Consider the following 27,222-nt stretch of genomic DNA (forward strand, 5'->3'; position numbering starts at 1 on the left):
TGGAAGATGTTTGGTTATGGAATAAGAGGATATGTCATGTGAAATTTCATAATTTGGTAAGCATTAGCAAGATAAAAATAATAAGAGGATTACCAAGATTGAGGAAACCTGATAAGGTGATGTGCAAACAATATCAAATGTGAAAAATGACAAAGTCTAGTTTCAAGAGCTAGACTTATTGTTCTGATGATATTTTGGAGTTAGTTCATACTAATTTTTGTGGTCATATTAGAGTGCAAAGTTATTATGGTGACAAGTGATTGAATCTAATTGTTTATTATTTCTCTAGAATGATGATTGTGATATTTCTTAAAGAATTTGTTTATGAATTTTAAATTTTTATGTGGTATTTGGCTAGAGTTGAAAAGGATATATACAAGAGTATGAAGTGGTTGAGATAATATAAAGGAGGTGAATTTGTATTAGATGAGTTTAACATATTCCACAATGAAAAAGAAATCAAGAGAAAAATGAATGCACCAAGGACCCCACCACAAAATAGAATAGCTAAGTGAAGAAACATATCAATCATGGATTGTACAAGGATGGTAATGATGGAGAATAATACTTCACAAAAGTATTGGAGAGAAGTTGTAAGTACTGTAGTCTATACTTTGAACTGGGTTCAATTGAAGAAAGATACAAACAAAACCCCTTTTGAACTTTGGTATGGCTATGCACTTAATGTGAATTATTTCAAAAAAATGGAAGCAAGTGTTACATGCTAAAAGATTCAAGGAAAGGAAAACTTGATGCAAAGAGTGATGAAGGTATATTCCTAAGATATTCTACTAAAAGTAAGGTATATAAGTATTTGAATTCTAACACTAACAAAATTGTGGAAAGTGAAAATGTTAGAGTTGATGAATTTGTAGAAAATAATGAAGAGGAATGAAAGAAAGAACTTGAAGATTACAAAAATTTGTCTACATCTATGAAGGAGAATCTAGTACATTACCCAAACTAGAGAAAGAGGTTTTTGAGCATCAGCACCCAGACACTATTGAGGTTTAGCAAAAAGCTCTGCCAAGCATCAACATGTTGTTGAGCATTAGGTTGTTGAAGCTAAGTCACAAAGACAAGAAACCAAACATAAGAGAGAGGAAATTGAACACCAGATAGATCATGTCAAGTTGCAACCATATATACTTGAAGAAGATGCTCAAGATGAACCAAGTGAAGTAAATGAAGAAGAGAGAAGACATGAACCTATCTTAGCAAGATATGTAAGAAGGAAGCATACACTAAACCAAATAATTAGAGACAAAGATTCAGGAGTCATGACAAGAAGTAAGTTGAAGAATGAAACATTTTTATTGTCTAAGTTTGAACCTAAATTAGTAAAGGATGCTTTAGAGAACAAATATTGGATCAAGGAAATGAATGACGAAATTGACCAAATATTGAAAAACAAGACATGGAAATTGGTACTAAGGCCAAGGACAAGAATGTGATTCAAACTAAGTGGGTATTTAGAAACAAGTTGAATGAAAAAGGTGAAGTCATAAGGAACAAAGAAAGATTAGTTTTTAAGGGATATGCACAAGAGGAAGGAATTGACTATGGAGAGATATTTTCCCCAGTTGTAAGGTTGGAAGGAGTAAGAAATTTGCTTGCATATGCTACTTATAAAGGTTTCAAGATATACCAAATGGATGCCAAATCTTCTTTTTTGAATGGAATCTTAGAAGAAGAAGTCTAAATTGAATAACATGAAGGACTTGTTGATCCTAGTAAGAAGAGCATGGTATGAAAATTACACAAATCATTATATCATTTTAAACAAGACCTCAATGCATGGTATGAAAGGTTACACACTTATTTGTTGAAAATTAGTTTTGAAATAACTAATGACAATAGTAATCTGTACTTGAAAAGTGAATCTAAGAAAATAAAATTGCTAGCTAAAATTATTGTTGATGATATCATATTTGGAGGACATTATTTGTTATGCAAATCATTTGCTAATGAGATGAAGAAAAAATTTGATAAGTCAATGTTTAGAGAGATTAAGGTTTTTGTTGGTTTGCAAGTTTATCAAATGAAAAAAAGGGTAGATACATTACATAATCAAAGTATATCAAGGAGATATTAAATACCTTTGAAATGAAGATTCAAGACCAGTTGGAACACCTGTGGTCATTGTTGGTGTTTTAAACTACCAAGTAGAAAAATAGTTGATACTGAGATAGTGAAGAGAAATTTAGTCTAAGGATTAGATATAGCCTATGGTCAACTAATAAGTCTTCAGATCTAGACCCCAACTCAACAAAATCATAAAGATTTTATACTCTTTAGGAATTGCAAAACCAAGGCGAGTGCACCTAAGGGATAAAAGATTCAAAACTTGATACTATCTTCACACTTCACTCATTCAATGACACCCTATTACAATACTCATCCCTTATAGTAGATGTTTGGTCATAATTCTTCTTAGATTTACAAACCATTATGGGTAAAAGCAGCTAACTAAAACACAGAGATTGAATGCAAATAAGTATTGAGCAACTATGATATTCTTCATACATTTAAAGTAAAATTGATTTTGGTTTTAATATTTTTCTTGATGCTTATCCATGATATCTTCAAATGTAAATTGAAATAATTAATTAGTGCCTCATACATTGGGATTCAGAGTCTACCCAACTATTATGACCTAATTGATTGCACTGCAATCAATATTATCAACAATTTTCCCTAAAAATCATTCCTATGCAAATCCCTCTTACTACTTGGAAATCCTATCATATCATTGAAGCATTTACTTAATTCATTGAATTAAAATTAATAGTGAATTGATACACAACCTATTCTAGCTACATTAAATTGAACAAGCTTTGCCGATACAACCTCAAGATAACCAATCAAAAAGAAAGAAGACACGACTCAAAGAAAATAGATACGGTGTTGATTCATCTTTGTATTAATTTTCATTGAAAATCATATAACATTTGTAATAAAACTCAAAAAAACTCAAGACAAGACAAAATAATCTTTGAATGTTAGTGTATTCATATACTTACAAAGAAAATACATCATAAAATTTGCATCAGCAAAATTGGACTGAATAAAACTAGCAAAAACTAAAAATTGCACAATAGTTTGGACCCCTTCTCTAGACATGGAATCTCATTTATATAGCATGAGATGCAACAAGATTTAGGCCTAGAGAGTATTAATACTTTTCCTAATGACAAAAAGATATTTACAACAGTTAGTGTCACAAAAGACAAGAAATGGTGCATTAGAATAATTTGTATCATGAACATTCTCTTTGTGGGGACCACTTTTGCTATATTTCTTTGTTGCTAAGGAATTATTGATTGGCTTTGTCATAATTTTCATTCCTCTGAGCATGTGCCCATTTGAATTGCTTGTTATGGACCCTATTCTAATATTTGAAAACTAAGATGAACTCAGGATTCTCCATCCATGTCATCTTGTAGTGACAAACTGACAGTCCTACTTGATTCCCCTATGCCAAGTGATCAGTTTGGACCTCTATGTTTGTTACTGTAGTTGATTTTTTTTATCTTTATCTTCCTTTGCTTTAATCAAGGCATCACTTTCTTGCACCTCATCTTGTTCCATTTTATCCTCATTGGTTTCACAAGCACTAACTATTTTGAAAGTACAAAATCTACCATCCACTTGTCAAAATGTGTGTCATCTAGCCAAATAAAATTCAAAATGTTGTGTTGTTTCTTCAAAACATATTCTCCTAGTTTATCCATTTCAATAAACTCTTCTCTTAAAGAATCATAAAATATTTGAACTTTAACAACTTCTTCAGTTGTATTTGCCAACCGTGCATGCCCCTTTTCATTTATGACTCTATTCATCCTAAGGCATAAAAAATCATCCAATTCTTTGGCCCATTCCTCTTTATCTTTTTATTCAATGCATGGGGGAAGAGTTCAAAGTTTATACTCCTATATTTTGAAATATAGTTTATGATTCTCCTCTATAATGCAATTCTTTTACTATCAAAATTAGAGAGATCATTAGTCAAATCAAAGGTCTTTTCTATTTGTTCACAAGACAGACTGATGACTAAGAAACGTAAAAGGGTGACATCCTTGTCCCTATTATTCTATTTTCTTACAATTGGTTTTAGAGCATCCTTATGTATTTTCAACTCATTCTACATGTTTATTACTTTTTCCAATTGTTCATAAAATGTAGGCCAACTAATTTTATCTACCAGATACATGATTTTTTTCCTCAATTTGATTCATACTGGATATCTAATTCCACATGCAATGCCCTAAATTTTCTCTTTTCTTCTTCAAATCCTATGTTGTATAATATTGAGGTCTCTATGGGGTGTTTGGCAGCTGTATAAGGGGAGTTTATTTAAAAGGCTCAACTTAAGGAAAAGGATAAGTAATTTTAGGTCTACTAGACTGTCCTATCACCTTATTCTCAAGCTCCATTCTTTTCTACACTTCTTTATTGGATGCCCCCAAAACCTGTTCATATTTTTCTTGTAATTCTAATTTTTGCAATTTCTCCTTCCTGGCTATGGCTAGAGTGATGTGAGCTATTCAAACATTCAATTCTATGGCCTCTTCATTTGGGGTATGTTCCACCCTTTTTATAATCAAATTTCCTATCATGTAAGTATCATCAGGCTAAGATGAACTAGTTTTGGATCCTCTTCTTATTGACCAAATCACTAAGGTCGCATGATCTTCACTAAACTTAGCACCTCTTAGCTCCTTTTTCACCTTTTCATCTACACTTAACTACTTGGTAACAATGTTAAAGACCATGGCAACTGCAATATCCCAATTTGGTAAAAGCAAAACCCTAGATGATTTTATCATTCTTCTTCCTTCTTTAGGGGTCAAAATTTTAAACTATTGCATCATCTCATCCTTTATTTGATCTTTATGAATGCGTCTTCCATTTCAAGATTCTCTGTCTTCCTTTTATTACACCTTTCTTCAAATTTTTCAATATTTGTTCTCCATGCAAATTGATTAAAAAACTCTTGATTTAAAAAAACTATCATTAGAAAGAAATTCATGACTAGCTTGTTCTACCATAGGGTCTAATTCCCTTCCTCTATAATCAACAATAGTTAGCTCAAGGCTAGGAATGGGAGGCTCTTGAGGATTTTCTTCTTATAATTCTATAACAGTTATTAAAAATCCCCCTTGGGATCCTAATTGCTCCATTTTCTCCTTAGTGATCTATTCATCTCCTACATGCAATGGGGATTGAGTATGTGAGTATTCTTCTATTTGGGATACTTGATTTTCTTCTATCTTTTGCCTCTTGGGCTTTGGCTCTTCAGGTCTCTCTTCCAAAATAGTACTAGTTGATCCACTTATTTGTTTACCCTTGTCAACTACATCCTCTTTTTTTTAATGATGTTGTAGCTAGACCTCCTCTAAATAACTAATTTCCTTGATCCTACTGCAATGGTAAAAGATAAAATTTTCATTACTTCTTGGGGCTTGTCAAGATAAGAATTGATAAAAAAATGTCTTCTTTTCATTCATGGCCTCCATAATCTCTATAGAAGTGATCATCAACTCATTTATCTTATCTGCTTCTATCTTTGCATTTTTCAAAGGCTTATAATCTTTATCAAAATAATTAATAAATTCTAAGACCCTGGAATAAACTCTTCATTTCTCCTTTTTGATCTCTTGTTCCTAGAGAGAGAATTCATTTCTTATTACATCTTTAAGGAAGTAGGTTTGATTTTTTTTAGTGCTAGTCTTAGCCCTCTTTCTAAAAATTTCAAAAAATCCTTCACTATCATTGAAATGATCATGAGAGAGATCTATCTTGTATGGGTCTAAGAATTTATATAGAAACAACCAACCACCATTTGTGATTATGAACTGATGAGCAACTATACAAGATGGGAAAATAGAGTCCCATGACTGACCAGTTAGTTGTGCTTCCTCCAATCCACCTATCCACTATAACATTTTAGCTACTCCCACCTTAAGAGGTACTTGGTAAGGAAGTACATGTGGAGTTCCTTGGAATCCATATACTTTGAATACTATTGACATAGGGTATGGTATGATATATGCCCAATTATGAAAAACTTTCACACTAGTAGGGTTATCCATAGGCCTGATGAAATTTAAAAATGCCTTAGGTATCTTGGGATTATCCTTTAATAACAAGCTCCTCAACCTAGATGTGAAATATCTATCAAATCTCACAAAACTAGCCTCCTCTTCATCTCAGGTCATATCTACACTCCACAATTGAATTGGCAGAGATTCTCCCTCATATTTTCTATTCAACACCATTTCCTTTTCAAATAAAGTATCTCCCTTATACAAAAACATATGCATCAATAAACAATAGTAGCCAAATGTTTTCTCAATTTTTCCCTTTGCAATTCCAATTAGACCTATGTGAATTTCTTCTACTAGATAGGATGAAAATAAAAAATGATATCCACACCAAAGGAAGAGATCTATATCATCATATACATGAACTTTATTGGCATTAAATCTTGTATATCTTCACCAAAGACCTTGCACAAAGTCATGTAGATGTCTATGGCCCTAGAATTGAAAAATTGCTCATTGAAAGGCTCTTTAGTTGATGTTGTTACAAAATTCAAATTACTAATTGTGGCCAAGTGTCCTCTCAATGCCCCTTGCCTAACTTGATCCTTACAAGACAAGTATTCTTTCACAAATCCCTAAAAATCTATGACCTCATGATAATCTATGGTTGGATCCATTCTAAACACTTCTTGAATTTCTTCTATAGTGATTTTCATTAAACATTCCCCATCTATTGTCCTCACCATCCTAAATATTGGGTCATAGTTTTGGGCTATAGCTATGAGGAGGTTTGAATCCATAAAAACCCCAGGGACTACTAACTTACCTAAGTCAAAACTCCATATATTTCCATGGGGAGCAAACAATTTCCTCTCTAAAAACCACTTTTTAAACAATTGGAGTCTTGTTTTAGAAGTTATGGCATCCCTAGTGCAATTTCCTTTGTCAAATTAACCATCTACAATTTAGAGTCTAGGGTTTATAGGAACTATTTTCTTTATTTGAGCTGATTCATTTGTAGATTCACTCAATTGTTCCAAAAAATCATCATGGATATTTGAACTAGCATATTCTGCCTTCCTAGAGAAACCCTTTTTTAGAGGCATATTGGACAATAATGAAGAGAAACCAAAATTCTTTGAATTACATGTGAACTAAGATACTTACTTGGCTTTCTTATTTCTTCTCTGAATGCTGCAATGAATTGTTGATATTGAAAGTTTTTATGATTCAACCAGGTGGGAAAATAGGCTCCTTAATAGGCTCTAGCTCTATTAAATAAAAAATACATTTGCATAAAGAAATTCTTCGACTATATGCACTATATTCCTTGTTTTATTTTGCACGAGGAGCTTTAATTTTCATAAATAGATCATATAGAAAAAAAGTGGCATTACCCTTCAAAATTGAAAACATGCTATTAATTTTTGAAAAATTTGAGATTAAGAAATAAAACATTTTATGACTTGGCCTCAACCTTCCTAGTTGATAGTCAATCCAATTGAATCCTTCCACATGAGCTTTTTATTTCCTTGTTGGAAACTTACATAGGATCCATTTATGCCTTTGGACACATGTCATCATGTCACTATGTCACTAAGGGTAAATATATTGCAACTTCCCTTGGCAATAAAGGGACTATCATCAATCATGAGAAGATCTGATAGTGCAGATGAATATCTCCTTTCTATGTAATTCAATCCCTCATGGAAGCTGAAAATCTAACATTAGAAAAGCCTTTAATGATATGGAACCTACAACATATCCATGTGGTGGGCTATCGCTATGTCACCAAGGATAAAAACCACGTAGTTTCCTTTGGCGATAAAGTGACCACTATCGATTGTGAGAAGATTTGACAGTGTAGACCATATTCTTGGAACATCACTCCTTGTTGATTGGGTCTCGTGGATAGGTGGCAAGCTATGGCTATGTCACCAAGAGTAAAAGCTTCACAAATTTTGTTTGTGACATAGCAACAACCCTTGATCTTAAAGGAAATCAAGGGTTATCGTTACTTAGTAATTTTTCAAACAAAAACATAAACCTACAGAATATTAAAATGAAAGCTTTAGTTAAAATTATTTTAGAGACTTAGGAAAATGTTAGATAATGTAAACAACCTTTTGAAAAGTACCCAAGAAGGAAAAAAAAGGGGTAATTTCTACACTTTTTTTTCTTGAAAGGGCATGCTCTGTAAATGTAATCCTAAGGATTTCTAGGGAAAAAATCAGTGAAAAAATTAGGGTTCTTCTAGGGTTAGCAAATTAAAAACACAAAATCCTAATTTTCACAAAGGGAATGTGGAACATTCACTTAGAGATGCATTAGGATAAAATTAAAGTGAAAACTAGACCAATAGTCACTAGTCACAAACTTTTAAAGAATGATGATTCTGCTAAAGTGAATCAAACATTGTACAAGTCAATGATTTGAAAATTGCAATATGTTGTACAAATAAAATCTAACATTGTGTTAGTTGTTATTTTTGAAAGATTTTAGGCTAATCCTAGAGAAAATCACATGATGTCTATGAAAAGGATATTGAGATATCTGAAAGGAACAAAAGACTATGGACTATGGTACAAGAAGAGTGATAAATTTAAACTAAAGGTCTACAGAGATATTAATTGGGCTCGAAACATTGATGACATAAATAGTACAAGTGGAGGCACTTTCTTTCTAGGTACGAGACTAATCTCATGGAAAATAAAGAAACAAAAATATATTTCTTAACCCACATCAGAGGTTGAGTATATTGCTACAATAGTTAAATTTTTTAATATTGTGTCTTAACTCCTCTTATTACTTGCATAGCCTTTGATAGGGGTATCAATCCCAATTTTCCTCTTAGATACTCATGAGCATCCTTAGGTAATGGTTTTGTGAAGATATTAGTAATTTTCTCCTTTGTGTTAACATATTCAATCTTCACCTCTTTGTCTTGAACTAACTCTCTCAAGTAATGATACTTTATTGCAATGTGCTTTCTCTTTGTGTGCATCATTCTATTCTTTGATATATTGATAGCACTTGTATTATCACAATAAAGTATCACAGGTTCTATGATTTCTTCCTTCATTCCTTTGAGTAGCTATTTGATCCATACAATGCTTGTGCAATTTACAATAGCAACAACATATTCTACTTTAGTAGTAGATTGTGAAGTACAAATTTGCTTCTTACTAGTCCATGTAAAGAGTCTCCTGCCTAAGAAAAATGCTCCTCGACTGGTGCTCTTTCTGTCATCAATGTTTCTAGCCTAATCAACAAAAGTGTAGGCTCTCAATTCAAAATTTTCATTCTTCTTGTAGTATAGACCAAACTCTTATGTTCCTTTTAGATATCTCATTATTCTCTTCACAACCATTAAATGATTTTTCATAGGATTAGCAGAGAATCTTGCAACTATCCCTATAAATAATGTGATATCAGGTATGCTATGTACTACATATTGCAATTTGCCAATCATATACCTGTACATTATTTGGTTCACCTCAGCAAAATCATCATTCTTTGATGATTTGTGTCCTATCACCATAGGTGTACTTATTGGTTTGGAATCCTCTAATCCAAAAGTTCCAATATTTTCTTGACATACTTTAACTAAGTGATGTATATACCATATTTCATTTGGTATACTTGCAAACCCACAAAAAAATTGATCTATCTGAAAATAGACATTTCAAATTCTTGCTTCATCTAATTTGCAAAATCCTTACATAAAGCATCTTGACCTCCAAATATGATATCATCAACAAAAATTTTAGATAAAAAAATAACTTTTCCTTTTTTTGTCTTTATGTACAAACTTCTGTTATCATCAATATTTTCAAATCCAATCTTTACAAGATAATTATGAAGGCTCTCATACCATGCTCTTGGTGCTTGTTTCAAACCATATAGAGGTTTGTATAGTCTACATATCATGTTCAAATTTTTAACATCAACAAAATCTTCTAGCTATTTTATGTACACTTCTTCCTCTAATATGCCATTCAAAAATGTAGATTTAACATCCATCTGATAAACTTTAAAACCTTTGTATGCATTATAAGCAAGTAGAGTTCTTACTCCTTCCAATCTAGCAACAAGGGAAAATGTATCTCCATAGTCAATTCCTTGTGGATATCCCTTGCAAACTAATCTTGCTTTGTTTCTTGTGACTTCACCATTTTCATCTAGCTTGTTTTTGAATACCCACTTGGTACCAATCACATTTTTTTCTTATGGTCTAGGAACTAGACTCCATGTTTTGTTCTTCTCTATTTATTTGATCTCTTCTTCCATGACTTTGTACCAATCAACATCTTCTAGTAAAAATTTTACTATTTTAGGTTCCTTCAAGCTCAACAAACATGATTCACTTCTCAATCTATTTCTTGTTATTGTTCTAGCATCTTTATCTCCAATGATTTGAGTAGTAGGATGATGTCTTTTGACATACTTAGACAATCTTGGTTGAGCGCTTGTTTCTTCATTTTGTCTTTCAACTTAAAAATTACTGTGTATATCTCTGTCAAGCATCTCAACATCTCTTTCATGTGTACAAATCTTAGAATTAGAATGTGCATCCACTTCATTTTTTAGCTCAACATCTAAATGTAGTTCAATTAATGAATGCAACTTGGCATTCATATGGTGTGACTCGACAATCATTGCAACTTGCTATTGATTTGAGACTTGATTTGTAGCATCTTCTTCAATAGGCATTTCTTCATAGATTTTTCATAGGTTCAACCTCATGTACTTCTGTATATTCATCAAAGTTCACATTTATAATTTTTATGATTTTTCTAGTGTTAGTATTCAAATACTTATAAGATTTACTTTTTGTGGAGTAACCTAGGAATATACCTTCTTCACTTTTTGCACCAAGCTTTCCATTCTTATTATCTTTAAGAATGTAGCATTTGCTTCCAAATACCTTAAAGTATTTTACATTAGGTGAGTATCCATACCATAGTTCAAAAGTTTTTGAATGAGTACCTTTCTTGATTTGCACATGGTTTAAGGTATAGACAACTATGCTTATAGCTTCTCTCTAGTATTTCAGAGCAACATCCTTCTTCACTTCATTTTGTAACTCGGCATCTAAATGCATCTCAATTACTAAATGTAACTCGGCATTCATAGGGTGTGACTCAACAATCACTGTAGCTTACTGTTGATTTGAGACTTGATTTGCAACATTTCCCTAGAATAGTCATCAACAAACAACATTATGTACTTATCTCCCTTATAGCATTACACTTCAATTGGTCCACACAAGTAAGTATGAACAATCTCTAGTATTCCTTTAGAGGTATAAGTTTTACTCTTAAAACTTGAATTTGTCATTTTTCCTAACTAACATTGTTTGTACATTACATTATTGAACTTCTTCAACTTAGGAAAACCTCTAACTTTCTTCATGTTACTGATACTTACCAAGTTATCAAAGTTAACATGAAATAATCTCTTATACCATAGCCATATATCATCAAATTTTACAAAAAGACAAGTAGCATCCTCTATATCAAGATAGAATAGATTACTTCTAGTTTGATCACCTTTTCCCATTTGTGTCATATATCTTAGCAATCTTGTTTTCAAATTCAACCTTGCATCCCAAATTTTTCAATTGTGATACACTCAATAAATTATAGTTCGGTCATTCAACATAGTAAGCATTGTCATATGAAATCTTATATGTGAGTTTGATAGAACATTTTCCTTTTATCAAACATGGTGCATCATTGCCAATCTTACACTATTTCCATCATAACAGTTCAGGGTAATGAACTTAGTTTTGTCTCTAGTCATGTGATGTGAGCATCCCCTATCAATGATCCATCTATCATTCTTGTTCACACAAGTCACAAGTGCAATTGCATCATCTTCATCAGATTTGTCCTTCATTTCAACATATACTAGCTCATCATCATGTTCATCAGAATCATTCTCTTCAGAAATATAGGAAGACTTTTTGCCTTTGTCTTTGTAATCCTTGCTATCTTCATCTCTTCTACTCTAGTATTTACCTTTGAACTTGTCTTTACATTTATGAAATCTTCTTGCCAGTACTGCTTCAAGTTATTCAACATCCTCCTCATCTATATCACTATCACTGGACACGTACTTCTTCTTTTTCTTCTTCTTCTTCTTCTCATCAATTTCCTTTAATGACACCTTACCTTTGAAAGTAGATTCAATATTTTCAGGTTTGTAATTATCAAATTTAGATAGCTCAAAAGCAATTAGTCTACCTACCTAACCTTCAAGTGATAGCGTATTCCCTGGAAAACATCTTAGTTCTTGAATTGCAAAAATTCTAATAGCATATATAGGTAGTAGTATTCTCAAAACCTTTCTTAAAATAATTTCATCATCTAGTTTTCCATTTGCTCCTCTTATTTCATTAACTACTTCTTTTATCCTTTCAACATATTGAGCAATATTCTCACCTTCTTCCATTCTCATTTCATCAAACTTACCGTTGAGACTTTCAACTTTGGCTCTAAGAACATTGGTGTCTCCTCCATAGATGGTAGCTAGGGCATCCCACATTTTATTTGCACTGTCAAGACCTTTGATACCATCAAATTTGGCATAGCTTAGGGCAGAGGCAATCTCCAATATTTCTAGGTTGTGTTCCTTCTTCTTCCTCTTATCTTTAGCAATTGGGGCACCAATAGGATCAACATGTTCCACAGAAATGGTAGATTGTGCATGATCTCCAAGTCCTCCAAGGTGTAGCTTCATCAAACTTTTCCATGCAAGAAAGTTATCTCTATTGATCTTGGGTACTTCTCTTTTAGACATCTCGATCTTTGTGCTTCTAGCACTTTCAAACTGGTTCTCTTAAGTAAGTGGCTCTGATACAAATTGTTTAAATACTTTTAGAATAACTAAGAGGGGGGGGGGGAGTGGTGAATCAATTATTCAAGGTCTAGATGTATAAATAAAACTTTTCACAGCTTAGTAAATCCATAAAACATATTCATGCATGCATCCATAAAATTATGCAATCACTAAAACTTGTAGGTTACTATCAAATTAACTTGCAAAAATGTAAAGCATGAAATATAATAGATTCATCAACACAATTGACACAATGATTTATGTGGAAACCCAATTTGGTAAAAACCACTAGTAACATGCTACTCTTTTTCACTCTTTTGAAGTGATGCCCTATGATACACCAACCTAGTTAAAGGTTACAATACACACTATTAAATGTGACCCAGTTAAAGGATTTCAATCACCTTGTTAGGAGTGAGCCTTGTTAGAGGAATTAATGCCATTCACTTGGAATGCCACTTGATTAAAAGATTTACAAATGACTGTGAGGTCAACCTTAATCCAAGGGATTTTCCCTAGATTGATACAATTGTTAGAGAGTAACAATAGAGCTTTGATCTGATACAACTTACAACTTCTCTTGTAGATTATAGATCTCTATTCAGTCCTCAATTCTACTTGGCCTTCATACTTTGCAGTTTTGATAGCTCATTTTCCCATCAAGCATTCATCTCCTTAAGCCTTCTTTCTTACCATGCTATTTTAGATTCTTCTCTTAAGTCACTTGATGAAGCAAAACCCTTGACTCCTTGTCTCCCTTAGGTTCTCAAACATGACCCCTTTGCTTCATGATCAAAATTTCCTATAGATAGGAAATTAAGGTATTTTTCTACTCATTTTCCATCATCCAATTTAGGGTTCAGATGGATTAAGTAGGATACAATGTATCTATCCCATATCTTATATCTCTTCTAGAAACTTCTCCTAGAATCCATTTAAATTTTCCTAAGAATGGTTTACACCAATTTTCCTACATTAATGTAGTAGCGACCAGATGTAGTGGAAACCAAGCAAGCCAATGAAAGCTAAGAAAGATAAAACAATAGAGATTGAGCTACATAGTTTTGACTAAGCAGAAGAAAATACTGACGAATGAGTGTCAAGAAAATAATAGTTTGTGAGAGAATTGAGTTTGAGGTCATAGTTAAATTTTTGGATTGGTCAAAATGCATAAATGATAAGGATTCATGGGATGACATATTTAATGCACAAATTGAGTTTGTGATCAAAGGCAAGGAAGTAAAAAGAAGTTTCTAGAAGTGTCAAGAAAGGAGTAGAAGGACAAAATGATGGACCCATCCAATGAATATGATCAAAACCTAAGATTTACGATGATGTTTAACCAAAAAAAGACCAAAGATACATATTTAAAGAGGCACAAGGGATGTTTTGTAAGGTTGGTTCATTGTTGATTGAAAATTTTGTGAAGAACCTATAAAGATCAATGTAACTAAGGAAAAGTGAGAAGATTGGCAAGGTGTGTTTGTTTGAAGGGTTGCTAAGTAGATTAGAAATGGAGATTATAATGATGTCTAGTCAATAAAATAGCAAACAAGCCAAACGGAGATCTCAATTTGCAAAGTGATTTTTATCTTAATATATCAAACCTAGATGTTACTTTCTAACCATTGTGATAGTAAAAATTCTTTAGTCAAGATTTACCTAATATTCATTTATAAATCCTTTAATCAAGATTAAATTCTAAAGGAATGATCTAAAGACCTCTAACTAGGCCACTCCTAATAGGGTGATTAAATTCTTTCATATGGTCAAATCTAACAGTGTATTTTGTAACCTTTAATATGGTTGGCTCTTAACCGAGCTCACTTTAGAAAAGTGAAAAGTGGTAGCATTTTACTTGGTGGGTTTTCCCAAATTGGGTTTCCATGTTAAATCCTGGTGTCATATATGTGTGATTCATGCTATTTGCTATTGTTTATTTTCAATTAGTTGGAATTTATAAAATAAAGAGCTAAGTGATGAATGAATAAGTTAAGATGTTGATGAGTTGTTATATTAGTCAAGTGGTTTTATAAGTTTATTTAAGTTATTAAAAGTTGAATTAGTACATCTAGACTTAAGGATAACTGACTCATCCCCCTCTTAGTTAATCTATCATTATAACATTACTGACGTGGATCATGTACCTCAACCTCAACCTATTCCTAAAAATAAAGTTCCATCTACATCTCATGATGAACCTAAGCTTGAACCTAAACTTAATAGTTCTAGAGACCTTGCTATATCATTTAACAATTTTGATATTTTTTGTACCATCTTAAAATGGACACACTTCATTTTGATAACTTTTAGCCTTCCTTAGTGAGGTTTCAATCTCCTTTTCTCTTCTCCTCTTCCATTTCATACTCTTTTGTTATATCTTGCTTTCTAACATGGTCTTCTAGGTATCCTCTTAATACCCTTTTAACCACATCTCCCATTTTGTCCATTATCTTCAAATTTCATCTGAACCACATTCTAGAGTTTTTTGTGGCCTTTCTCACCTTTCCACTAGGACTAGGTTTATATGGACTAGTTCAACACAGGTTGGCTGTCATGCCCAAAGTACGGACAAAAACACATACACAAATTTTTTTTTTTTTTAAAGTTCATAGATGATAAGGTCGACAAATGTTCATATGATCAACTAAGATTAAAAAGGATAACATGGTCGTAGAAGTTTTAAAGGGTTAACTAATGGAATTAATCATGATCAATTGCTATAACCTTAAGGATGATCTAATTAACTAGGTCCTTAATACTAAGTTGATAACTTGAATGTCACTACAACTTAATCATTTGCTCTAAGCCTAATATTAATTAATTAACTTCTTTCAACTTCATCCTCATTACGTTATAAAATTTTAATCCAAATTCCAACTAACCTTTAATGTACACATCATAGAGATAACAATATTATCGATTAAACATTTTACGTATTAATTATCAAATCTATTTCCTTCGTTCTCATATCAATCTAATTTATACTAATATATTGTTCACTATAGAAACTGGAGGCAGGAATTATTTCAACTAAATCCATAAGTAAGACTAAACTTAATTTGAATGATATATTAAATTTAAGGTCACGTTAATAATGCCAATACTAAGTCCACCTAACTGATTTTTTTAAATTCATAAAAACATAATGATGCTAACACTATTATACTTGGATCTTGAATTACTCTAATTAGATTTGCTTATTGAGTTAGACTGATTTATAGATAAGGCACGTTTCTAATCTGACCTTTAAATTAGAACTATTAAAACCATCTAACAACTAGTTACCACTCTAAACTAACATCATTTAAAACATTAGATTTAAAGTTTAACTAACCTAACTTAAGTGTTTAAGTTTGAAACAATATTACTACACTAATCAAATACTTAAAGCATTATACCACCTTCAAAAAAAATTTCACATATGTATAGAATTACTTATTAATATAAAATAAATTACAATCAAAACTAAAGAGAATAACTAAATTTAAGCTATCTAATTTAGTACCATCCTATCTTACACTAGCTCCCTACTAATGATACTCATAACAACTAACTACTACCCTAATTAACAAATCTAATGCTAAACTCATTTAAATCCATTAATAAGATTATCTATTAACTCATGCAAATATTATAGTAACCTAACTAACTTACTAATACAACTTGCTAACAAAACTATATATATAAAACAACAAATAGGCTACCTACACCTACCCCCCCCCCCCCCCACCCCATACCCCACCTAGGCCTGCCCATACGCGGCCCAAGGCCTGCGCGTGGCAGGCCTGCCTCTATCCTTGCATGAGTGACATGAAACGCAGGACGTGCGTTTGGAAGGGGAGATGGTGGGGCGGTGAAGTATTAAATGAATAAAGTTTTCACTTGCCCCTACCTTTCCAAGCATTGCAAGGTCAACGCATAGAGTTAGGGGAGGAAATTAAATTGGATGAATGGGGTTAGACTTATTTAATATTAAAACATTGCTTGCCCTCCTATGCGATTTGACCTTTGTACTTGGTGCAGGGGGACTTAGGTTTAAGTTTGGATTATTTTTTTGATTTACAATTAAATGTAAATGATGGTTTAACCAAGTATTCTGACTCCTTAGCCACTAGGACTTTAATGCAAAAAGTTTTATTGGTAAAGAAAATTTTCAAATAACATATGCATTGAAATGTTATAATTGTAAATGCATTTCATTTATACTCCCTTTTTTTATAGGGGTTTAATAATGACTTATTTGTTTTGTTGAAAATTTCAAAGGATATCTCAGAGAATATTCTCTGTAACTTGGGGAAAGAATTAAATTTTGCTCCATACATTTTCCAGAGAGGTTTTTTTTAAGCCTGGAGATGCAAATTTTTTTTTTGAAGCCAATTTTGACTAAGTGTTGCCAAGATATGAATTTATTAAAAAGGAACAACATAGGAATTTATCAATTCTATTGTCACATTGATTTCCGATCAACAAGCACATTAACTAAAGCACATAAGAATATCTTTTCTTTTGACTTTCATCTCATAATTCATGTTGTTATCTATTTATCATACATCAAGATGCATGTTCTAATTATTTTGAACTCAATGAAATACCAAATTCTCTTAATCAATTGAATTTTGATCTAAGTGAACTTAACAAGGAATATGATCGTATATTCAGAATTCAAAAGGTGGTGAACAATTATTTCAATTTCCATTACATTACTAATAGAGCATAACAATGAATGTATTAGTTTGGTGATCACAATGCAGTATTCCTAATCCATCAAATTGCTTAACCATATATTGAAACTTCCACATCTCAAATACATTGTAATAAAATAATTGGAAACTTGGAGATCTATAATTTAGTGTCATTATCTATCAACCTATTTTCTCACAACATATGAAAAATTTGGAACCACATGAGAGCAATGCAAGAAGGATTTCTTAATCTTCTCCTTCCTCTATTATTCCTCCTGGTTCAAGGCTCCATCGGGAAAGAACCAGTAAGAAAACCCGATATCTTTGCCACTACATCAATTTCAATTTCAATTTACATAATATTACAATTCATTGAGTTTTCTTCAAGACTTTCACAAGAGACTTTTATCAAATGTCTTCATTTCCTCAAGGGTAAACATGGGAGATATAAGAAACAACATGGAGATAACAACACAAGGAGATAAGCAAAATGAACATACATTCCCACCCGGTTGCACAATAGGTCCAACAATGAACCAATATAGGGGAAAGGTGGATTTTCTCAATAGGAGAAGTCAATCACCATACCTTCACTTAGCCCTTTTGGGGCTTAAAACTTCAAGAATTTCCATTCTTTCACAAAGCCCTTTCGGGGCTATATCCACAAGGATTTTCATTCTTTTTTTTACATTCAAGACTTCTCAATAATAACAAGGTATGGGATGACAAGTAGGGGCCCATACACCCTACCCTTTTTTCCCTCCTCTCTCCATGAGAGGAGACTCTACACTATTGAGGTCCAACTAATGCCCTTTCCCTAAGCATGGCCACTTCTTCCCTCCCAAGGGTGAGTGTTGCCAATTACATCCCCATGAAAACTCTCAAAAAACAACAATCAACACACCAAGAATGCATATGAATAACATCAAAGAAAACAAGGTAAAATCCCTCCCAATACAACCCTCAACACAAAACAAGGAATGCATATCCACACAATGTCTCCAACATGATGTAACAAGATTCAAATATGAACACACACAAAGAACCATTCATGGAGTGTAGAACTCCTACCTTCATACAAGAGTTATGGCAATGGTGGTTTGAGAAGACCTTCCCTTTTTCTTTTTTTCTTTTTTTTTCTTCCTTCAATCTTCAAGACTTCCTCCAAAACTAGAGGATTGGGTAACAAAAAAAAACTAAAGTTCCCCCAAAAAGGCTTCTAAGTATGGTCCTTAACCCCACTAGGGTTCAAGTAACACAAGATGGAGGTTGGTTTTACTAACCCAAGTAAAGGACAACCCATTTTCGAAATCAGCCTATAATAGGGTTTTTAAGAGACCCTAAGAGTCAACCTAGGAGGCTAGAGGGTTGGAAAGTAGCCCCACCCATGCCCTTACCCATAGGGGTGCTTAAATTTAATGTTGTTAAGCCTTTAAGGGCTCATTAGAAATAATTAAAAGTTAGTAGCATAGTAAGATCAAATTACAACCTTTAAAGAATTACAATATAAACTTAGCACAACATTAACAAGAAATTTAACTCCGTTTCTTCCATTGGGTCATCTTGGCTGATTTTCCTGCACACTCATTGCACACATCAGTAGGTCCAAAAATCACGTGCATAATGTGAATTAACATGCTAAGGAAATTATATATAATTTAAAGCATCTACTTCTTAATAAATAGTTGTTTATCTAATTCTACTCATATTTCTAGCCTTTCGACTTGCAAAATCAAATGTGTTAGCTTGCATACATTTTCTTTCATCATTATACATATTTATAAGCATTAAATAGAAAAATCAACTAACTGAAGTAAGCATCACACATCGCAAAATAGCATACAAAGTTCAGTGTATCCAATAATGTTCTGACATGTCATCATGAGCATCAAAAAAATAACAATGTATCATAGGTGCTAGGATGGGTCGGGGTGAGGCTTCACATCGGCCTAGTCCCCAATGATCACAAAGTTTGGGGCCCAAAAATTCTTGAGTTTACCAATTATTTTATTCACTTCCCTCATCGGCCTAAGTTTTTTTCCCCTCTTTCCCTTTCACATTCCAATTGAATGGCTTAGTGACCAATTAAATGGAAGTCTACATCTTATTTAAAGTTCTATTTTAACACTAAACATTTTGGTGAACGTAACTTCTTTCTCCCTTATTTTTTATTTTGAAGTTAGATCACTTAATCTCCCTCTTCTTTGGAGTTAGATCTCCTTTATTTTAGGTGTTTACCTTCTTTTGGTGAACCTGATAGCCTACCCACTTATGTAGGAGTTAGATTTTTCTCTCTTAAGATCTCTCTTTGTATGATTTTGGTGTATCCATATCTACTTTATATGCTATTATTCATGTTGGTGGTATTTAGATATCCTTTTGCATTATTTTCATATAGATTTCATTTCATATATTTTTTATTTTTAAAATACAAAAAAATTGCATCTAGTTCATTTTTAGATTACATTTTTTTCAATGGGGTTGTTATCTTTCTTTTCAAGATTCATTCATGATATTCAAGACATTCCATTTATGCATATGATGATGCTCTGATATGTTCTTTTATTGAGTCTCATCTTCCTAAAGATAATGTTGATCAACCTTTAGTGATTCATGATGTTCCTAACCTTGATAGTGCTACTATTTGGGATAAGCTCTTGGATAGGGATATTGACTACTCTCTTTCTCATGAAGCTTCCTCCTCTAATGTATGTTTTACTACCTCCTTAGATGATTTTCCTATTTGGGATGAACCCTTAGATAAGGACATGGATTATTCCCTTCCTCATGAGACACATTCAAATGATCAACCTCTTTTTCTGCCTTGAATTGATATACCTTCTCTACATGAAGCCTTTTTGGGTTTTGTTTATCCTCCTCCTAAAAGTGCCTTAGAAATAGAAGATCTCACATTTGATCCTCCTTCTCACAGCATATCTTACTTAATCTAGGTCTTGTTGAAATATATGATTGTTATGACCTTATTTTTACCAATTCAAAATTATATCCTAACGATCTTATTCACATTGACTCTATGAGTATTTTATCAACTCTTAAAGATTGGGAAACCATAGATTTCATATAGACATTCTCCATCCATGACTTTTTCCATCCAATACCTTTATTTTATGAGTATATGGATATTGCATGCTTCTCTTTACATTTCCATATAAATAATCCTAAGAGATCTTTTGTATCTATGCTTGATCCTTCTTTTCAATTCATTGCTTATGTTATGTTTCATATGACTTGGAATATTGAATGGTTTCTTTATCATGATCATTTTACTTGATACACTTGTATCTCTATTATGCTTCTCCTAGATATGAGACATTGTTAGCCTATCTTTTGGGAGCTTTTTGTACTAATTTGAGAGTAGCATAATAGTCATTTCCCTCATCTCTTCACTTGGGGGGATAGGTTCTATTTCCTCTATCCATATATTCATTATTCTCCTTTTTTTACTTGTTTTCTTTTTATACAATGGCATGTTTTCTTGTATTCATTTATCGTGATTACTTGCAAACTAACATCCAAAGTGAAATCTTATGTTCGCTTGAAATCACATGTCTAGTATAAATTGAAACCACTTAGGAGGTATAATGTGATTCTTCTTCTCTTCTCTTTTCTAATATCCTTTATGAACTTGAATTTCTTATATTTGGTGTTTCATCTTTCATGCATTTATTGTGGTTACTTATGGATTAGCATCCTAAGTGCAATCTTATGTTTGTAAGTGCATCTTTATTATAAAGAATCTCTCATTCAGGGCATATTTTGGATTTTTCTTTCTTTTTCTTCTCTCAAGGGTATGTTATCCCTTTTTTATTCATTTCAAGATAACTAAGTGAGAATAATGTGGTATCTCCATTCTTTCATTTATCTATAGATTGCATTATTTTATGGTACATTTTTATTTTTGGCTATGAAAAACTTTGTTACATGCATGATTGTGTGTCTATTACCTAGAAAATATGTTTTAATACCTTTGATGCTAATGTTTCTTATTTAATAATCATCTATAGTTCACTTCATAAGTGACGTTGTTTCTAACATTTTATGCTATTAGGTATCTTATGATGTTTCTTATTCTCTCTTTCTATGGTATGACATTATTCTATAATATTTTTTGTTGGATTTTGGATGTTTTGTGCATAACTATCAATTTTTGCCCACATCTTTATATCTAATGAGATATTGTGGCATAATCTTACCATAGATGATTTTTCTTGTCTTATGCTTGGGAGGCAAGACTCCTTTGTACATTCTTTATCTCTCTCCTTGTATAAGGATTGACTTTCCTTAGTATTGTGGCATTGGTTTATCATGTGACATTACTTTCCTATATGGAATTGTGTCTTGATCATGAATCTCTCTTGTACAAGAGGTGCATGTCCTTGATCATCACCTCTTATTTATTTTCAAAACTATGTTCATTATAAGCATTTACCCTTACTATGTGCTCTAAAGTTTGTCATCCTTCTTCTAAGGATCCTTATTCAACCTATACACATGGAGATAAATAGGTGTATTCTCGTTCTTCTTCATTTCTTTGTCTTAAGTTGTATCTTTGTTCACAATACTACTCTTAAAGGTGGATTTATTGTACACAAGATCTCTTCCTTTCAAATGTCTCTTCTCATTCATGACATATGCTTTCATAATTTATTTATATTATTAGCTTATAAGAGCTAGTTCTTTTCACTAAGTTTATGACATACATTGTTGATAAAGGATATCTCCTTGTTGACATAAGTAGTTATCCTTTATTCTCTTCCTTATGATGTCTATGGCTACATATTCATCCTAAGGAGGGGGGTATGTATACACCCTCTTTATACATAGTTTTCATGAAGCACAAATATAGATTTTGAGTATGGCTTGGAGCAGTTCAACCTTAAAATCTTGGTATGATTTCTATGTCACCCTCAAATCTATGCATTGTCACTTCATGTCTCTTTTTCAAACACAAGAACATATGCTAAATCTCACACATATGGGTAATGGATGACATTTTCTAAATGTTGGGATACTATTAGAATAACTAAGAGGGGGAGTGAATTAGTTATTTAAGGTCTAGATGTATAAATAAAACTTTTTACAACTTAGTGAACCCATAAAACATATTCATGCATGCATCCATAAGATTATGCAATCAATAAAACTTGTAGGTTACTATCAAATCAACTTGCTGAAATGTAAAGCATGAAACATAATAGATTCATCAACATACTTGACACAATAATTTATGTGGAAACCCAAGTTGGGAAAAACCACCAGTAACATGCTACTCTTTTTTGCTCTTTTGAAGTGATGCCCTATAAAAGGCATCCCCTATTAAAAGTTACAATACACACTATTAAATGTGACCTAATTATAGGATTTCAATCACCCTATTAGGAGTGAGCCTTGTTAGAGAGCTTTAGGCCATTCATTTGGAATGCCACCCAGTTAAAGGATTTACAAATGACTGTTAGGTCAACCTTAATCCAAAGGATTTACTCTAAAATGATACAATTGTTAGAGAGTAACAGTAGATCTTTGATCTAATACAACTTACAACTTCTCTTGTAAAATAGAGATCTCTATTTAGTCCTCAATTTTGCTTGGCCTTCATACTTTGCAGCTTTGATAGCTTGTTCACCCTTCAAGCATTCATCTCCTTAAGCCTTCTTGCTTAGCATGCCATTGCAGATTCTTCTCTTAGGTCACTTGATGAAGCAAAACCCTTGACTCCTTGTCTCCATTAGGTTCTTGAACATGACCCCTTCGCTTCATGACTAGACATTCCTATAAATAGGAAATTAAGATATTTTCCTTCTCATTTTACATCATCCAATTTAGGGTTCGGTTGGATTAGGTAGGATACAATGTATGTAGCTCATATCTTATATCTCTTCTAGAAACTTTTCCTAGAATCCATTTGAATTTTCCTAAAAATGGTTTACATCAAATTCTGTGACACCATCTCATCAACCTTATCTTCCTCTTGGTTCACAAAATCTAAGAAAACACACTTGTCATCTTAGATTTATCGAGTCTTGGATCTTTTAAATAATACAACAACTTGACATTATTAACCTTCTGATGCTTAGCACATACTACGTTGCTCGATATTCACTCTAAAATTACTCGACACCTACTCATGTTTACTAATACTTGACATCAACTATTTTGCTCAACATACACTAGAATGAACTTTTACTTGGCTCCAACTAATTTTTTGCTCAACTTGCATTGACTTTTCTCAGCACCTACTATCCACTTAGTTAAGCTTGGTAGACAAACTTTGTGTAACTTGTTCTTCTAAACTTTCTAAGTGTAACCACCTTTGTAACCTTAAGTAAATTACCTTAACTAATCCTTGTACTTCATTACATGATCATAACTCAACCTTTCTTCTAGGTTCTATTGTTACCTCTTATTGATCAAATCCTCTTCATCAAGCAACTAAGTGATAGTACTTGAATCTTATAAGCAATTGTCTTATGAACAAATAGTAGGTTTGACATCAGTGACAAAATAATGATCGAAACAAACAATCTTCTTTAATAATCTCCCTCTTTCAATGATCTCTGTCAACAATGATCTTTTCAATAAGATCTCAACAATCCCCCTCTTTGGCATTTATGGAAAACCAAACTAATCAACCAATATCAAAAAAATGGTAAATAAAATTGTTCAACCAAACTTACTAGGTTAAAATAGTAAGACTATACTAAAAAGAAAACTTGTATTGATCTCTCTCTCTCTCTCTCTCTCTCTCTCTCTCTGTCTCTCTCTCTCTCTCTCTCTCTCTCTCTCTCTCAACAACTTCCATCTTTTGGTTAGGTTACAAAATTCACTCTTTCTTATAACTCCTCTTGACTAGTAGATTTGGATTTCTCTATCTTTCTTAACTTGTTTTCTATCTCTCTAATCAACAATGTCTTGACATCTCTAATATATCTCTCTTTCTCATTAATCATACTAATACTAGCTTGATCTATCTCTTTGATCATTAGAATATCTTCCTCTACATTCAGGCTCTTTGATAAGTAGAATATCTCCTTCTTTGAAAACAATGCCAAAGACTTATGCTTTTACAGTTTCTTTAGTTTCTCCCTCTGTCACCTTGCTTGTGACTAATTTGAAGTTTTAGTTGTGTGATTACTCTAGGCAGCTGCTAAAGTAAGATCTTCTACATCAATGTGTAACATATGAATATCAACTTGTTTGATGCAAGCCACTCCTCTTGTTACCTAGATAGCCTTTGATAGGTGTATCACCCCCAATTTACCTCTTAGATACTCATGAGCATCCTTAGGTAATGGTTTTGTGAAGATATTAGCAATTTTCTCCTTTGTGTTAACATATTCCATATTCACCTCTTTGTCTTGAACTAACTCTCTCAAGTAATGATACTTGATTGCAATGTGCTTTATCCTTGTGTGCATCACTAGATTCTTTGATATATTGATAGCACTTGTATTATCATAGTAAAGTATCATAGGTTCTGTGATTTCTTCCTTCATTCCTTTGAGTAGCTATTTGATCTATACAATGTTTGTGTAATTTACAACAACAAAAACATATTCTACTTTAGCAGTAGATTATGAAGTACAAATTTGCTTCTTACTAGTCCATGTAACTAGTCTCTTGCCTAAGCAAAATGCTCCTCGACTGGTGTTCTTTCTATCATCAATGTTTCCAGCCCAATCAACATCAATGTAGACTCTCAATTCAAATTTTTCATTCTTCTTGTAGCATAGACCAAACTCTTATGTTCCTTTCAGATATCTCATTATTCTCTTCACAACAATTAAATGGTTTTCCCTAAGATTAGCAGAGAATCCTACAACTATCCCTATAGATAATGTGATATCAAGTCTGCTATGTACTACATATTGCAATGCCAATCATAGACTTGTACATTGTTTGGTTCACCTCAGTAGAATCATTATTCTTTGACAATTTGTGTCTTGTCACCATCGGTGTACTTACTAGTTTTGAATCCTCTAATCCAAAAGTTTTTAATATTTCCTTGACATACTTTGACTGAGTGATGTATATACCATATTTCATCTGATATACTTTCAAACCCACAAAAAAATTGATCTCTCTGAACATAGACATTTCAAATTCTTGCTCCATCTAATATGCAAAATCCTTACATAAAGCATCTTGACCTCCAAATATGATATCATCAACAAATATTTTAGATAACAAAATAATTTTGCATTTTTTTGTTTAATGTACAAATTTCTATTTTCATCAGTCCTTTCAAATCCAATCTTCACAAGATAATTATGAAGTCTCTCATACCATGCTCTTGGTGCTTGTTTCAAACCATATAGAGCTTTGTGCAATCCACATATCATGTTCAAATTGTTAACATCAACAAAACCTTCTAGCTATTCTATGTACACTTATTCCTCTAATATGCCATTCAGAAATGCAAATTTAACATCCATCTAATAAACTTTGAAACCTTTCTATGCAACATAAGCAAGTAGAGTTCTTAGTCCTTACAATCTAGCAACAACGGCAAATGTCTCTCCATAGTCAATTCCTTCTTCTTGTGCATATCCCTTGCAAATTAATCTTGCTTTGTTTCTTGTGACTTTACCATTTTCATCTACCTTGTTTCTGAAAACCCACTTGGTACCAATCACATTTTTGTCTTCTGGTCCAGGAACTAGACTCCATGTTTTGTTCTTCTCTATTTGTTCAATCTCTTCTTCCATGAATTTGTACCAGTCAACATCTTCTAGCCCATCTTTTACTATTTTGGGTTCCTTCAAGCTCAACAAACATGATTCACTTCTCAATTTATTTCTTGTCATTGTTCTAGCATCTTTATCTCCAATGATTTGAGTAGCAAGATGATGTCTTTTGACATACTTAGACAATCTTGGTTGAGTGCTTGTTTCTTCATTTTATCTTTCAACTTCAGAATTACTATGTATATCTTTGTCAAGCATCTCAGCATCTCTTTCATGTGTACAAATCCTAGAATTAGAATGTGCATCCACTTCATTTTGTAACTCAACATCTGAATGCAGCTCAATTATTGAATGCAACTCACCATTCATAGGGTGTGACTCGGCAATCATTGTAGCTTGCTATTGGTTTGATACTTGATTTGCAACATTTCCCTAGAATAGTCATCAACAAAGAACATTATGTACTTATCTCCCTTGTAGCTTTGCACTTCAATTGGTCCACACAAGTAAGTATGAACAATCTCTAGTATTCCTTTAGAGGTATAAGTTTTACTCTTAAAACTTGACTTTGTCATTTTTCCTAACTAATATTCTTTGCACATTACATTATCAAGCTTCTTCAACTTATGAAAACCTCTTTATGTTACTGATACTAACCAAGTTATCAAAGTTAACATGACATAATCTCTTGTACCATATACATATATCATCAAATTTTACAAAAAGACAAGTAGCATCCTCTATATCAAGATAGAATAGATTACTTCTTGTTTGATCACCTTTTCCCATTTGTATCATATATCATAGCAATTTTGTTTTCAAATTCAACCTTGCATCCCAAATTGTTCAATTGTGATACACTCAATAAATTATAGTCTAGTCCTTCAACATAGTAAGCATTATCACATGAAATCTTATCTATGAGTTTGATAAAACATTTTC

This window comes from Cupressus sempervirens, chromosome 9, assembly GCF_028749045.1.
Source record: "Cupressus sempervirens isolate cs-2001-9-10 chromosome 9, ASM2874904v1, whole genome shotgun sequence".
Taxonomy (NCBI): domain Eukaryota; kingdom Viridiplantae; phylum Streptophyta; class Pinopsida; order Cupressales; family Cupressaceae; genus Cupressus; species Cupressus sempervirens.